The sequence below is a fragment of the Sarcophilus harrisii genome, chromosome 6 (genome assembly GCF_902635505.1).
Source record: "Sarcophilus harrisii chromosome 6, mSarHar1.11, whole genome shotgun sequence".
NCBI classification, from domain to species: Eukaryota; Metazoa; Chordata; class Mammalia; order Dasyuromorphia; family Dasyuridae; genus Sarcophilus; species Sarcophilus harrisii.
Window position 1 is genome coordinate 149,222,069 of NC_045431.1, and position 14,826 is coordinate 149,236,894.

General features: G+C 36.5%; 1 protein-coding gene across 2 annotated transcripts in view; it reads left to right on the forward strand.

Annotated features, from left to right (window-relative positions):
• The first annotated feature begins 409 nt into the window (after window positions 1–409).
• The window catches only part of ABCG2 (ATP binding cassette subfamily G member 2 (Junior blood group)), a 76,602-nt gene continuing 62,185 nt past the window's right edge, over window positions 410–14,826 (forward strand). Inside the window, exons 1-2 of one of the 2 annotated variants that reach the window (XM_031943950.1) lie at window positions 410–566; window positions 2,784–2,847. The gene's annotated coding sequence lies outside the window, so the exon portion shown is untranslated. The remainder of the gene's footprint in view (window positions 567–2,783; window positions 2,848–14,826) is intronic. The other variant, XM_012552955.3, reaches the window with a different exon arrangement.

Here is a 14,826-nt window from a genome sequence, read left to right on the forward strand (position 1 = left end):
GATTAAATCGCAAGCGCCCGAGCTGCACCGTGGAAAGAGCGGTTGCATGCTCCTGCACCAGCTGTGTGGTCCCTAACAAATCACAACTCCAATTTGCCGTAATTCCGAGGAGAAGGAAACAGCAAACCACAGCGGAATGCAAAGAAACCCCCATAGGCGTTGTGGTCGGCGGGGTCACGAAAGGTCGCACAAACAAAAAGGTTAAATCATGCCCGTCTCTCCCAGACCCACCCCCCAGCCTTTCGTGGCCGCAAACCCCGAGAAGCCGCCCCCCCCCCCCCCAGAAGCGGCCGAAGGGTGGCCCGGAGCTCGGCCCCTGGCTTCCAGGGTGTGGCCCCGCGAAAGCCGAGGCCCTCCTGCTGCTCAGGGCGCCTCCTCGGCCCGCAGCCTGCCCTCCCCAGCTTTGCGACCCGTCCTCCGCCCTTAGCAGGACGTGCAGCTTTAGTGCGGGCCTCCTCCCCGCCCTGTATCCCCCGCGGCGCCGCTTCCTCCTCCAACTCCTCCTCCTTCTCAACTCCTCCTGCTCCCGCCACTCGGACTCCTCTTTCAGTCGCGACGGGATAACGGTGAGTAAGGAGGGACTCTTCTCCGGTTGGGGCTCGTGGCTGAGATTACTACTCCTACCTCTTTTTAGCCCCTCGCATCCTCCCGGGCAACTTGGAGCTACTCTTGCAAAAGGCACCTTCTTAGTAAAAGAAAAAAGGAAAACCGGGGAAGAGGCGCCAACGGCGGGGGATGGGGCCGGGGGCGCCGGAGCTGGGACTGGGAAGCCTGGGCTGCTGCTGCCTCTGGTCGCTCTCGCAGCCCTTGCCCGCACACGTGGGCTTTGCAAACATCAATTTAATTACCACCGCCTACAGGAAGAGCCTTTTATCTGGGCTTAGAGTTTGTAATTACCCAGGGAAAGAAGAGGAAGGCTGAGTCTGGAAAATGGAAAAACTTGCGTGTGATTTTTTTTTTTTCTTAACCTAAGTGGTGATACTTGCCCTCAAACTCTAATCTAAAATGAAAACAAATAATGTTTAGTTTCGTGTAGGACATTTCCCCAAATATAGTGGTGTTGGACGCCGATTGGGAAAAATATTTTCCAAAACTCTCACAATTATTTTTTCCCCTAAATTAGCCGCTTTTATGTGAAAATCAGAATCCCCTTAAATGCATGTTCTTTTTGCTTCTTAAGAGTCCCTTCAAAGCTCAGCTCAAGTGCCAACTCCTATTGGACTTGTGTACTTATTATCTTCCCTTAGAATAATACAAGCTCCGTGAGGGGAGGGCCATATCATTTTTGCTTTCCATCTCCGCACCTAGCAGAGTACCTTATATAAAATAGGTTATTTTATTAACAGCAATCTACCTTTTGCATCCAGAACCAAATCTAAGAATTTTAAAAATTATTGAATTTCAGCTAAGTAGAATGTGATTGAGAATGTAAATATTGATCTGTTTTTTAAGTCAAGTGAATCCACAACAAGACTATAATATACAATCATGTTGGGATATATAAATTATATATGGAAGGATAGTATTTGGAAAATGGGAGCATTGGGGTATGGGGAGTGGCCAGAAGGAAGAAAATCTAATAATGGCTAAAATTATTTAGCAAAGTACAGTTCTCAGAACCCCATTTGATGACATTAATTAGAATCATAATAATGGCTGAGGCATAAGGGTTTGGAGCGTTTGTGATTTGCAATTAGGACTGTTTATTCTTTTCCAGCACTTAATGTACTGAAGGCACTCTGATGTCTACTTGCTGCAAAAATGGGGGAAAGACAGATTTGGCTACAGTATTTAAATTTCAGCATTCTAGCTTGCTACCTTCTTGGTCATTAGAGCCAAATGTTACTGGTTTTTCTGTTCCTTATTATAACATGGCCTTGGTAGCAGGATTAGAAGAAGATTCAAAAGAATTTTAAAAAGTTAGGGGGGGAAAAAAAAACTTTATTTACTGGGAGACTGGTGTGTTTCTACACTAACTCTTAAGACACCTTAGGCAATGTACCATCTTTTATGCATAAGACTAAAATTTAAAAGACAATCTATTTTCCTTTCTGTTACCTGCTGGGAGGAAGGAAGGAGAAGGAAGAAAGCATTTTTTTTCCCCCACTTCTACTGCTTCCTCTTCTAAAACCACCTTTTTAATAAATCTGGGTCATTTTGGGGAAGGATAAAACTATAATTAGAATAAAAGTGAAGGGGGAAAATCACTTTGAATATAATTTGAATTTGAAGGGAAATAATTTCTTTAAAGACCTTATTAACTCATCTATATCTTAAAGATAAGATTTGTTGGGGGATGGAATTGGGAAACTGGTACTTAAGTATGAAAGTAACTGGCTCTACATTAAAGGGGGGGGGTCTGTTGTAAAAAAGAATTTCAGATTCAGATTGTATCCTCTCCAGCTCCCATGTGCAAGAATTCTCTGCCCAATAGGTGATCATCCAATTTTTCTTGAAGATCTAGAGTGAGAGTAAACTTATTGCCCCAAATCACCTAATTCTCCCCTTATGGCCAGTTTTAATTGTTGCTACAGGTAGGTCTTGATTAGTTGAATAATGAATTCCCTGAAATATATTTGAGTTGGTACTATTTGAAGTTATAATTATGTGAAATATTGTAATTGGTTATACTCAATATAAATGTGTAATGTAAATTCAGATAATGTGTCCTCTTTAAGGGATTCATTACTTGTCCTAATTAGGACCTCTTTTTTTTTTTTTTTTTTTGTACTAATGTAGCTTAAATTTAAGTTTACTTTGTCATTTTTACCTCTTGTTTCTAGTTCTTCCGTCTGGGACCAAGCTGAACAAGTCTTTGAATACAATTGTCATGTCTTCTGTGTTGTGGTAGGCAAAATGACCTTATCCCTTCCTTTATACTTGTTACGCCAGTGTTTTGTTTTGTTTTGTTTTTAAGATATTGAAGTCCATTGTCTAGATTCTGGACCCAGGCTCTAAATGCTTTCACATTACTTGCTTGTTGACTGCATATAATAAGATCTACAAACTCATTCTGATATTTGGCTGCTGAAAAATGATGAGCAATTCAGGCAAAGGAAGCTTTGCCAAGCTGATTTAACTTGAGGTTTCCTCAGTGCTCATCCTTCTTATTTTTAAATATTCTTCTCCAGCTATGGCTAAATAAATTGTAAATTTCTTTTTGAAACTGCTGAATGATCATAAGTTTTGTTTTGTTCCAGTATTGGATCTAAAGTACCCAGAAACTGGCTTAAATGAGTTCCCTGCCATACCAGTTTGTAGGATTAGAATTTAATAAACTTGTTTAAGTATTCCAAGAAGATGTGTTGTGATAATCTCTGGAGATGGAGGTTGCTTACTCTGAAGATGGAGATGAGTCTCCCAGGAAAAGACTATTGTGAATATAATGTGTCTGTAAAAATAGCATCTTGAAGATAATTGTAGTATAAATTCTCTTTTATGCCCACTAGCGATTCTTTTAGGTCTGTCCTAATCTTCTGATCTCTTAGATATGAGATAATTTTCCCCATTCTCTTTTATCTTTTTCTTGACTGCCTTTCCCCCCCCTCCCCCCCCCCCACTATCCCAACTTTTGCCTTCCAGGATATTCCTGTACCTTCAGATGCTTTAATGTGGTAGCTGTTAAATCTTGTCTTATCCTGACTGTGGCTCCACAGTATGTGAATTTTTTCCTTTTGGCCGCTTGCACAATTTTTTCCTTGACTCGGGAATTCTCGAATTTGGCTATAATATTCCTGGGAGTTTTCATTTGATGATCTCTTTCTGGTGGTGATTGGTAGATTCTTTCAGTTTCTTAGACATAAGGACAGTTTTTCTTGATAATTTCTTGAATGATGATATGTAGCATCTTTCTTTGAACATGGCTTTCAGTCGTCTAATTCTTAAATCATCTCTCCTTATCTATTTTCCAGGTTAGTTGTTTTTCCAATGTGATCAATTTTTCTTCTATTTTTTCATTTCTTTGGACTTTATTGTTTCTGGATGTCTGGATTCTAGCCTGTAAAGATACTTTTGAAACCTGACTGTCATAATTTGAGAGCTCTCTCTTTATAGTTCATAATTATTTGTATATTTGATAAGCATGCTTTCTATACTTTTATCCAGATCATTAATAAAAATATCAAATAGCGTAGAACTAATCACATATCTCCGAACTTTCCTGTAAGGATCTTCCAAGTTAATGTCAGACTGAGGTTGGAAAAGGGGATCCCAAAAGTTTGGGGTCACAGAATTTGCAGGCTTGAACCCATCTCCAAGTCAAGGGGCAAAGTTTATTGTAATTGTATTGCCATCACAAAGCAGAATTTCAAATTTGAATTTCAAAAAGAAATTAGCAGAGAAACAGAAGCAAGGAATTATGTATGTATCATAGATATATTAATTCTATGGCTCATAGGTAGGAAGGAAGAGTGGTCTTCTGAATTTGGTTCTCTCTGACAACGTTATTACTCAGCAATGAATTGAGGAGTGGTCCCCAGAATCAAGCAGATTGTCAGAACATTAGCATTCCTAGGTTGGAGGGGCAAAGTCAGAGGACTTTGGAATTGGATTGCCAGAACAGGAGACCCCCAAACCACCACCATTTTCCCCTAGAATTTATACCATATCAAGCCTGTTCCTAACTTCTCTTTTGCTTTTACCTATTCAGTCAGTCCTGAATCTGACTAACTGTAACTAACTCTAGTTAGTATTGTTTTATCTTTTTGACAGACTATAGTGTGGGAGATTTTGCCAAAATAAACTATCCACAGCATTTCCCTTATTTATGTATGACATAGAAGTAAGAAAGATTAGTGAGGTAGTAAAATGGAGTGGTTAAAACTTTATCTGATCTTTTCCTTGACTAGGAATAATGCATTGCATTTCAGAGTTGGACTTTAAACTGTTTGTTAGGAAATGTGCAATTTTGCTGAATCAAGCATAGTACAACTAATATGGGTTATAGATCATAGGAATAAGAACTGGAGGGATACTTGGAGATTATTTTACAGAGAAGAAAACCTGAGGTCTATAGTAGGTGGGTTGATATGAGTTCTTAGTAGTTGAAGGGTCCCGTTAAACCGGGAAGGCTTCAAGTCTGGTGACCAGCTTGGCCTTTGCTTTCTGAGCACCATTCCAACTTGTTGCTCAGAAGCTTGCTACTAGACAGAAGGTTAGGGTTTGTTTTTTTTTTAAACAGTAGTTCACAAAAGCCCTTGATTGTGGTGTGTATTAGTAGGAAGAGCACTTACTCACATAGAATAGGAAATGTTGGTGTACTAGACGAGGTGCCTTTGGAACTGATTTTTGTCAAAGAAAATATTTTTAAGTTGACTTCTGTTTTGGAGAAACATGATACTAGTGTTAATCCAAATCTGCTGAAAGAAATTTTCTTTCTTTTATGAATGTTTTTTTCCTTATCTTTTCATATTTTCTCATTAGGGACAGTATTGCATAATGAACAGAAAGCCAGTTTTCAGAGCCAAGAGAGCTTGGGTGTAAATCTGAATGTAGACTGGTTATGTGACATTGGATAAGTCAGTTAGCTTCTCAGTTCTCTGGGCAACTCTTTTTTTTTTTTTTTTTTTTTTTTAAATTTAATAGCCTTTTATTTACAGGTTATATGTATGGGTAACTTTACAGCATTAACGATTGCCAAACCTCTTGTTCCAATTTTTTACCTCTTACCCCCCACCCCTTCCCCCAGATGGCAGGATGGCCGGTAGATGTTAAATATATTAAAATATAAATTAGATACACAATAAGTATACATGACCAAACCGTTATTTTGCTGTACAAAAAGAATCAGACTCTGAAATATTGTACAATTAGCTTGTGAAGGAAATCAAAAATGCAGGTGGGCAAACATGTAGAGATTGGGAATTCAATGTAATGGTTTTTAGTCATCTCCCAGAGTTCTTTCTCTGGGTGTAGCTGGTTCAGTTCATTACTGCTCCATTGGAAATGATTTGGTTGATCTCATTGCTGAGGATGGCCTGATCCATCAGAACTGGTCATCATATAGTATTGTTGTTGAAGTATATAATGATCTCCTGGTCCTGCTCATTTCACTCAGCATCAGTTCGTGTAAGTCTCTCCAGGCCTTTCTGAAATCATCCTGTTGGTCATTTCTTACAGAACAGTAATATTCCATAATTTTCATATACCACAATTTATTCAGCCATTCTCCAACTGATGGACATCCATTCAGTTTCCAGTTTCTAGCCACTACAAAAAGGGCTGCCACAAACATTCGTGCACATACAGGTCCCTTTCCCTTCTTTATAATCTCTTTGGGATATAATCCCAGTAGTAACACTGCTGGATCAAAGGGTATGCACAGTTTGATAACTTTTTGAGCATAGTTCCAAACTACTCTCCAAAATGGTTGGATTCGTTCACAACTCCACCAACAATGCATCAATGTCCCAGTTTTCCCGCATCCCCTCCAACAATCATCATTATTTTTTCCTGTCATCTTAGCCAATCTGACAGGTGTGTAGTGGTATCTTAGAGTTGTCTTAATTTGTTTCTCTGATTAATAATGACTTGGAGCATCTTTTCATATGACTAGAAATAGTTTCAATTTCTTCATCTGAGAATTGTCTGTTCATATCCTTTGACCATTTTTCAATTGGAGAATGGCTTGATTTTTTATAAATTAGAATCAGTTCTCTATATATTTTGGAAATGAGGCCTTTATCAGAACCTTTGACTATATAAAAATATTTTCCCAGTTTATTGCTTCTCTGGGCAACTCTTTAGGACTATAAGTTACTGAACAGTTGATCTGCTTTTATCCAGGGCATTTTCTTTTTTCTTTTCTTTTTTTTTTTTATTGTTCCAATTTTTTTTATTATAGCTTTTTATTGACAGAACATATGCATGGGTGATTTTTGCAACATTTTCCCTTGCACTTACTTCTGTTCCAACTTTTCCCTTCTCTTCCTCCACCTCCCCTAGATGGCAGGCAGTCTCCTACATGTTAAACATGTTGAAGTATATCTTAGATACAATATATGTGTGCAGATCCATACAGTTCTCTTGTTGCACAAGAGAAAAATTGGATTCTGAAGGTAAAAATAACCTGGGAAGAAAAACAAAAATGCAAGCAGTCCTCATTTCCCAGTGTTCCTTCTCTGAGTGTAGCTGATTCTGTCCATCATTGATCAACTGGAACTGAATTGGATCTCTTTGTCAAAGAAATCCACTTCCATCAGAATACATCCTCATACTGTATCATTGTTGAAGTGTATAATGATCTCCTGGTTCTGCTCATTTCACTTAGCATCAATTCACATTAAGTTTCTCCAAGCCTCTTTGTATTCACCCTGCTGGTCATTTCTTACTGAACAATAATATTCCATAACATTCATATACCACAATTTACCCAACCATTCTCCAATTAATGGGCATCCATTCAATTTCCAGTTTTTAGCCACTACAAAAAGGGCTGCAGGGCATTTTCTTATCAGATATCTCCTAGGAAATTACAAGTGTAGACACATATGCAAATATAGATAATAGAAACAAGTTTAAGACTATTCACAAGTGAAGTAGGAAGTAGGAAAGATAAGAATGAAATAGAGGAAAGAACTGAATAATCTGATTTGATTTGATTTGATTTTGATTTGATTAGATGAAGTGCAGACTCAAATAGATTTGGAAAGATCTGCAAAGGTTGACTACAGCCAGATTGTGGCTAATATAGAAAATTAATATACAAAAAAACTCCTTTATATGGAATTTTAAGATTTGTACAGTATTTTCCCAGGGAACTAGATAATGCAGATATTGTACTCTCCATGAGAAAATTAAGACAAATAAAGTTAAACATTTATTAATTTTATTCTTTGTAAGGCCTTGTATGAATTGCAGAGAATATGGAGAAAGTTGAAAAATAATCTTTTTTTTATTATTCAAGGGGTTTACATTTTACTTAGCAATACAAGGAAAGAACCCTAATAATTATGGGATCAATAAGGGGTTGGCTTCCTTGTTCACCAACTCATTTGCAAATTCTGCCGATTCATATCTCCACAACTTTTCTTTAGTTACCCTTCTCTGGATAGTGATTGCTCTACTTTAGGACCTTATCGTCTCTTGTATGGACTACTATAGTGGCTTCCTAGTTTATCTTCCTGCTATAGGTCTTTCCCTTTTCTGAATCATCCTCCACACAGTTGCCGTGGTGATAGTCCTTGTACAAGTCTAACCATGTCAATCCTTTATTCAATGACTAGCTCCCTATTGAATTTAGAATCAAGTAGAGACTCATTTTTTTGTTAGGTTGAAGCCAAACTATGAAGGCTTTAACTATCTTAAGATGATATTTGTAAAGATTTGTTAAGACTGAATGTGAACATAGAAAAGGCACTGTAGAAATGTTTCTTTTCTTTCCCTTATATTATTTTATATCTATATTATATGTCACATATATGATATATAATATATATGTATGATATATATCACTCTCTTTCACATGCTCTGACAAACTACTGAGAATGTCTTTCTTGTTATTCTTCAAACAACACTCCATCTCTTGTCTCTTTGTGCTTTTCCACAGGTTGTCCCCCAACATCTGGAATATACATCTTCCTCTTAGAATTCCTAATTTCTTGCAAAATTGAGTTCCATGATAATGCTTCTAGACACCTCATTATGAGGAAACTCATCTTCTGAAACTGCATTTGTTTTGGTAGCTCAGTACCCTTAGACCCTCTAATTGAGGGGCTGGAGGGCAGAAGAAAGAATTCCTTTCAAAGCTTCCATTTTAAAAAAGACTCCCAGAAAGTCTTCATTTCCAAACAATTGCATTTCTTGACTGGTATTTCTTCTGCAGTCTTGGATTTTTGTGTGTGTATCTTTTTGGTTAGTCTATAAGCTCTTCAGGGGCAAAAACTCTTTTAATTTAATCCCCTGCTGCTTAGCATAGTTTCTGACACCTAGGAGATGCTTATATATTTATTGACTGACTTTCTATAGAAGGCCTTTCCTTATTCCCTTGGCTGTTAGGACTATACTGTACCCTCTCCCAAAACCACATTGCATTTGTTTTGCATACACATGTATGTATAATTTCGTGTGTGTGCTTGTGCATGCCTGTGTGTGCTTTCTTCCTGGTAGAATATAAATTCCTTGAAAGCAAGGATTTTATATTTCGTGCTCCTATCCAGCACAAAATAAGAGCTTAATTGGAATTTGCCTATTGAAAGTTACCTATTATGAATTGTGAGATAAATGGAGACTTGAAAGAAGCTAAAGATTCTGAGGGAACAGTAAGGAAGTAATTGAGGTAGAAGAGTCCTAGGGTAAATCTTTTTAAGATGCCAAAACAGAATCTTCACTTTATCCTGGAGGGACAAGAAGCTTTAGCATCAGGAGAGTGACATTGTCAAATCTGAACTTTAAGATAGCTGATCTTTTAAAATTATTATATTATGTTATAAAACTGCTCTTTTTTTCAAAAATTAAAGAATTAAGTGTCATCAATGATCTCTTTATTGCTAATGGCAGTTTTTTTTCAACTCTTATTATCTTATGATTGACCTCTCTGCAAATGTTTTAAAGTGCTGGCCACCTCCTCCTGCTGAGTACTCTCTTCTTGACTTTTTTTGGTGATAATATCTTCTAATTCTCCTCTTGCTTGTCTGATAACTCCTCAGTGTCTTTTGCAGGATTATAATCCATGTTCTATTTCATATGTTTGGGTGTATACACCAGGGCTCTCTCGAGATTTCTTACTCTCTACACTCTCCCCAGCTCCCCAACTATCATCTCTTGATTATAACTTATAAACCTATGTATACAGCCCTCACAATCTCCAGTCACCCAGATTTTAGACATAGCAATCATCCTTGACTCTCTACTTTCTTACTTAACTCACCCCTGCCTTCCCATCTAATCAATTCTAGTTCCATAGTGTCTCTTTAATTGATCTTTCTCTTTGCTCATAATACAGCTATTTTTAATTCAGAACCTTATTACTTGTTTGGACTGCTGCAAGTCTTTTAATTAGATTGGCTTCCTGAATCCAATATGTTCCCTCCATTGTATTGGAGTTATCAGATAGCTATTGATAGCTATCTGCTATCAAATTAATGCTTTTAAAGTTTAGGTCTGACTAGGTCACTCTTCCGATCCAGAAGTTTCAGTGGTTTCCTCTTTCCTTCAAGATAAAAATACAAATTTTATTTTGGTATCTAAAATTCTTCACATGGGACTTTAGCCTTTCTTTACAATCTAATTACACAAATTGTCCCTTTTGTCCCCAGCCATGTTGACTATTACTTTTTAATCTCCTTTCTATGTCTTCACACAGGTTCTCCTTAAGCTTAGAAAGTGCTCCCTGCTCATATTCAAGGTTCAGCTCAACTAACCTTTCCTGTAAGAAGTCTTTCTTGATTCCCATAGTTTTTAGTAACCCTTCTTGCTGAAGTACTTTATTTTGTATGTACAGTAGTAAATATAGTGAATAGAGTTGGGGTGCTAGCCTTGGGGAGACAGGCCACTTGGGTTTAAATTTAGATTGATATATATCGATTTTTGACTAAAGGTAAGTAACTTGACCCTCTCAGTGCCCCAGGCAACTCTATAAGACTTGATTATAGATGAAATCACAACTTAGTTCCAAATGTGTGTGTTGCCATGGTTGAGCCCACTATGGCTTTTGTTCTATTAGTATAACTATAACTATTTTTTAAAATAGCTTTTTATTTACAAGTTATATGCATGGGTAATTTTACAGCATTGACAATTGCCAAACCTTTTGTTCCAATTTTTCCCCTCTTTCCCTCCACCCTCTCCCCTAGATGGCAGGATGACCAATACATGTTAAATATAGTAAAGTATAAATTAGATACACAATAAGTATACATGACCAAAACATTATTTTGCTGTACAAAAAGAATTGGACTAAATCCAAAATGCAGGCAGGCAGGCAAAAATATAGGGATTGGGAATTCAATGTAATGGTTTTTAGTCATCACCCAGAGTTCTTTCTCTGGGCGTAACTGGTTCAGTTCATTACTGCTCCATTGGAAATGATTTGGTTCATCGCATTGCTGTGGATGGCCAGGTCCATCAGAACTGGTCATCATATAGTATGGTTGTTGAAGTATATAATGATCTCCTGGTCCTGCTCATTTCACTCAGCATCAATTCGTGTAAGTCTCTCCAGGCCTTTCAGAAATCATCCTGCTGGTCATTTCTTAACAGAACAATAATATTCCATAACATTCATATACCACAATTTATTCAGCCATTCTCCAATTGATGGGCATCTACTCATATAACTATTGAGAACCCAAGGTTGTCTCCATGTTATGAAAGTACAGCTGTTACCCAGATTTTACAGATGACTAAAGCTGACTGAAGAGTTAAGTTTATGCAGTCATATATCTTCTGACTCTAGATGTCTATTAGGAAGTTGGAAATTTGGTACTGAAATTCAGATCAGGCTTTTTGTCCCCCCTCCCTTCTCATACATCCCATGTTCAAAAATGGAGGAAAACAACTGTTATGGGGGGAGGGGTTATTTAATATTCAGTTAGCCTATTAAGCAGGCACAGTACTGATTTGGTCAAGTTGGTCAAGCCCAACCAGTTTGAGCTGGATTGGCTAATATATAAAACTTGTGTTTTTCTCAAAGCCACAAGACTTTCTAAATGGCTGAGTTCACCTATGCCTTCCTAATTCCCCAATTCCTTGTTTGTTGGAGGCTTCTAAGAGATTGAAATTTAATTTTTCTGTGGAATTGTAATCTTTCTTAATTTCTCACATTCTGAAAACCCATTGTTCAGTAGTCCTTGTTATCTTATCTTGAAGCTTGCAACATTCTTAGCTTTTCAGTATTTCTCACAGGTATGAGCACAAGGGAGTTGAGACTAATCTCTGTACCACCAAGCTATCCTTCTAGGATTTTTTGGTTTTCTCTCCAAAAGTCTGGGTTGCTGCCTAGAACTTGCATTCAACAATGAGTACTTTTAAGTCTAAGTTTCAAGAGAGAAGAAAGTGGGTTTTTATTGCCCATTACATAGATTGTATTCTGCAATTCAGTTTTGTAACTAGTCATGTTGTCTGTAATTTCATGATATCATCTATTCTGTACTTTATTGTACTCCTCAAAATCCATTAAAAAGGAACTGTCCTTTTTGGGGGGGACTTTGGCATAAATGGAAGCAAGCCATTGACCTTTTACTGACAAGGTGCCTGCCTCCGTTAATGTCATTTTGCTCAGAGAATTACCTCAGTTTATCCTTTTGTTAAATTTTACTTGTGACAAATTGATGTTTGCACACATTTGGTCTATAAAATTTGATTGCAAGTATTGGTAAATATAAGTTTAATTAGTGTTCTCAGCAATAGAGATACAAAGAGACAAAATGACAATCCTGTTCTTGTTAATTTCTTCATTCCTTGTTATCTTCCCATTAGAATATAAACTGTTTGAGGGCAGAGATTTTTTTTTTCCTTTTGCTAGTATTTAGAATCTCAGTGCTTAAATGCTTAGAAATGATTAGTAGAATTGTATATAGAATAATTTTATACACACACACACACAGTGTCTAATAGTAGCCATCTCTAGAGTAGGGAGGGGAAGAAAAAAAGAAATTTATGTGATGATTTTGTATATTTGAAAAGAATAGCAGTTTTGTAGTTTCTTATACACTCATCTTTTTCTTGTACTATATTAGAGAAATGCTTGTTTTATCCCATAAACTAGGAATAAAATTTAAAAAATACTTGTTTGAAAAACCTCTGAACTAGATATTGTGAATTGTATTTCTCTAAACTTCATTTTCCTTAAAGTGAGGGTCCTACAAAGAGCTTAATTTTTAAAATATGTTACAATATAGGATCACAGACTTGATGCTGGAAAGAAGCTCTTACTTAAAAACTACTTACTCCAACCTCCTTATATTATAGATGAGGAAGCTTGGATCCAGAAAGGTTAAATCACTTGCTCAAGGTCACACAGCTAGTAAGTAAGCTAAGTGAATAGGAAAACTGAGTTTAAATTCAGTTCTATTGATTCCAAATTGTTCATACCACTGTCTTCCACTGTGTTCAGTATCATGTAAGAAGAATAAAGGTCTCTATTTTTGAAGTACATAGAAATTGAAATTTTGAGTTCTTTTTTTGTTTTGTTTTTGTTGAGGGTATTTGGGTTAAGTGACCTGCCCAGGATCACACAGGTAGGACGTGTTAAGTATCTGAGACTACATTTGAACTCGGGTCCTCTTGACTTCAGGGTTGGTGCTGTATCTTCTGTGCTACTTGGCTGCCCCTGACTAATTTTTCTAATATATGTATTTTTAAATTTTATTTTAGTTTTTATTTTTTAACACACATTGCTTTATGAATCATGTTGGGAAGAAAAATCTTCCCCCAAAAAAGGAAAAACCATGGAAGAGGGAAAAACCATAGAAGAGGAAAAAAAAATAAAAAAGAAGTGAACATAACGTATAGATTTATATTTGGCCTCCTTAGTTCTTTTTCTGGATGCAGATGGCATTTTCTGTCCAAAGTCTATTGGGATAACTTTAAATCACTGAACCCCACTGAGAAGAAGCAAATCTTTCATAGTTGATTATCGCATTCTTGCTATTATTGTGTACAATGTATTCCTTGTTCTGCTTGTTTTGCTCAGCATCAGTTCATATAAATCTTTCCAAATCTTTCTAAAATTAGCTTGTTCATTTTTTATAGAACAATAATTTTCCATTATCTTTATATACTATTGTTATACTATTTTAATGTCATTTTTGAGGTTGTTTAAAGATTATAATTTGCCAGAATGTCACCTTAAGCCCTTTGAGCACATTTATTTAGCCTTGCATTCTTATCTCTTATTTCTTAGCTCTGCCAATAGATAATTAGTAATGCTTGCTGATAAGGAGATGCTAAGGGACAGAGTACAGCAGAGGTGGGTTATAGTTAGATGACACTGGAAAGTGTTCAGTTCAATTTTATGTGTTGTCTTTTTTGTGCTTAGAAGAAGGTGCTTGTTTTGACTTGTTTGACTATTCTGATAGGTTAAACATGGTGTGAAATTTATCAGGCAAGTGAAATCAATAAGGATAAGATTTGTATTTTTTTGTTTTTTGTATTTGTTTTTTTTTTTTTTTAAACAGAAAGTTGAACTGGTTCTTCAGAATCTGCCAGGTTTTATGTGATGGATTAGATTATCTGTTAGTGAGAGATCTTATAGTTGTTTTTGTAGAAATACAGTTGTTCTTTACTTGTTTCAGTAGTGTGTGACTGTGACTTCCATTTGGGATTTTCTTGGCAAAAATAATGAAATAGTCTGCTATTTCTTCCTTCAGCCCATTTTCCAGATGAGGGATCTGAGGCAAACACAGGATCACAGTTAATAAGTGTCAGAGTTCTAATTTGAACTCGGGGAGATAAATCTTTCTAATTATCCACCATGGCATGTGACTGCCCCCAAATAAAAGGAAAGTAGGGAAATGGGCTCTACTGTAATTTATGTTTATTGAATACACAATCTTAATTTAATTCTAAAGAAATTTAAAATTTTTCTTTAAAACAGATTTTTAAACTTTTTTTTTTTTTTTTTAATGTTGTGGACCTTTTTAGTCATCTGGAAAAATGTATGGCTCCATGGATCTTTTTATTCTCTCTAGTCTTTCTGTTCAGTTCTTTTTGAACAGGTTGCCGTATGTACCCCACCAGAGCTCTGTTTCATTCATTGTATCCTATTATCTTAGTAAAACTTACAATGTTAAGTTAGTTTCTTGTTATTATTATCCATAACAAATAGATTTTTAAATTTTATTTTTTTATTATTGGCCCTATTATTGGATTTAGTGCCTGTCTTGCTTG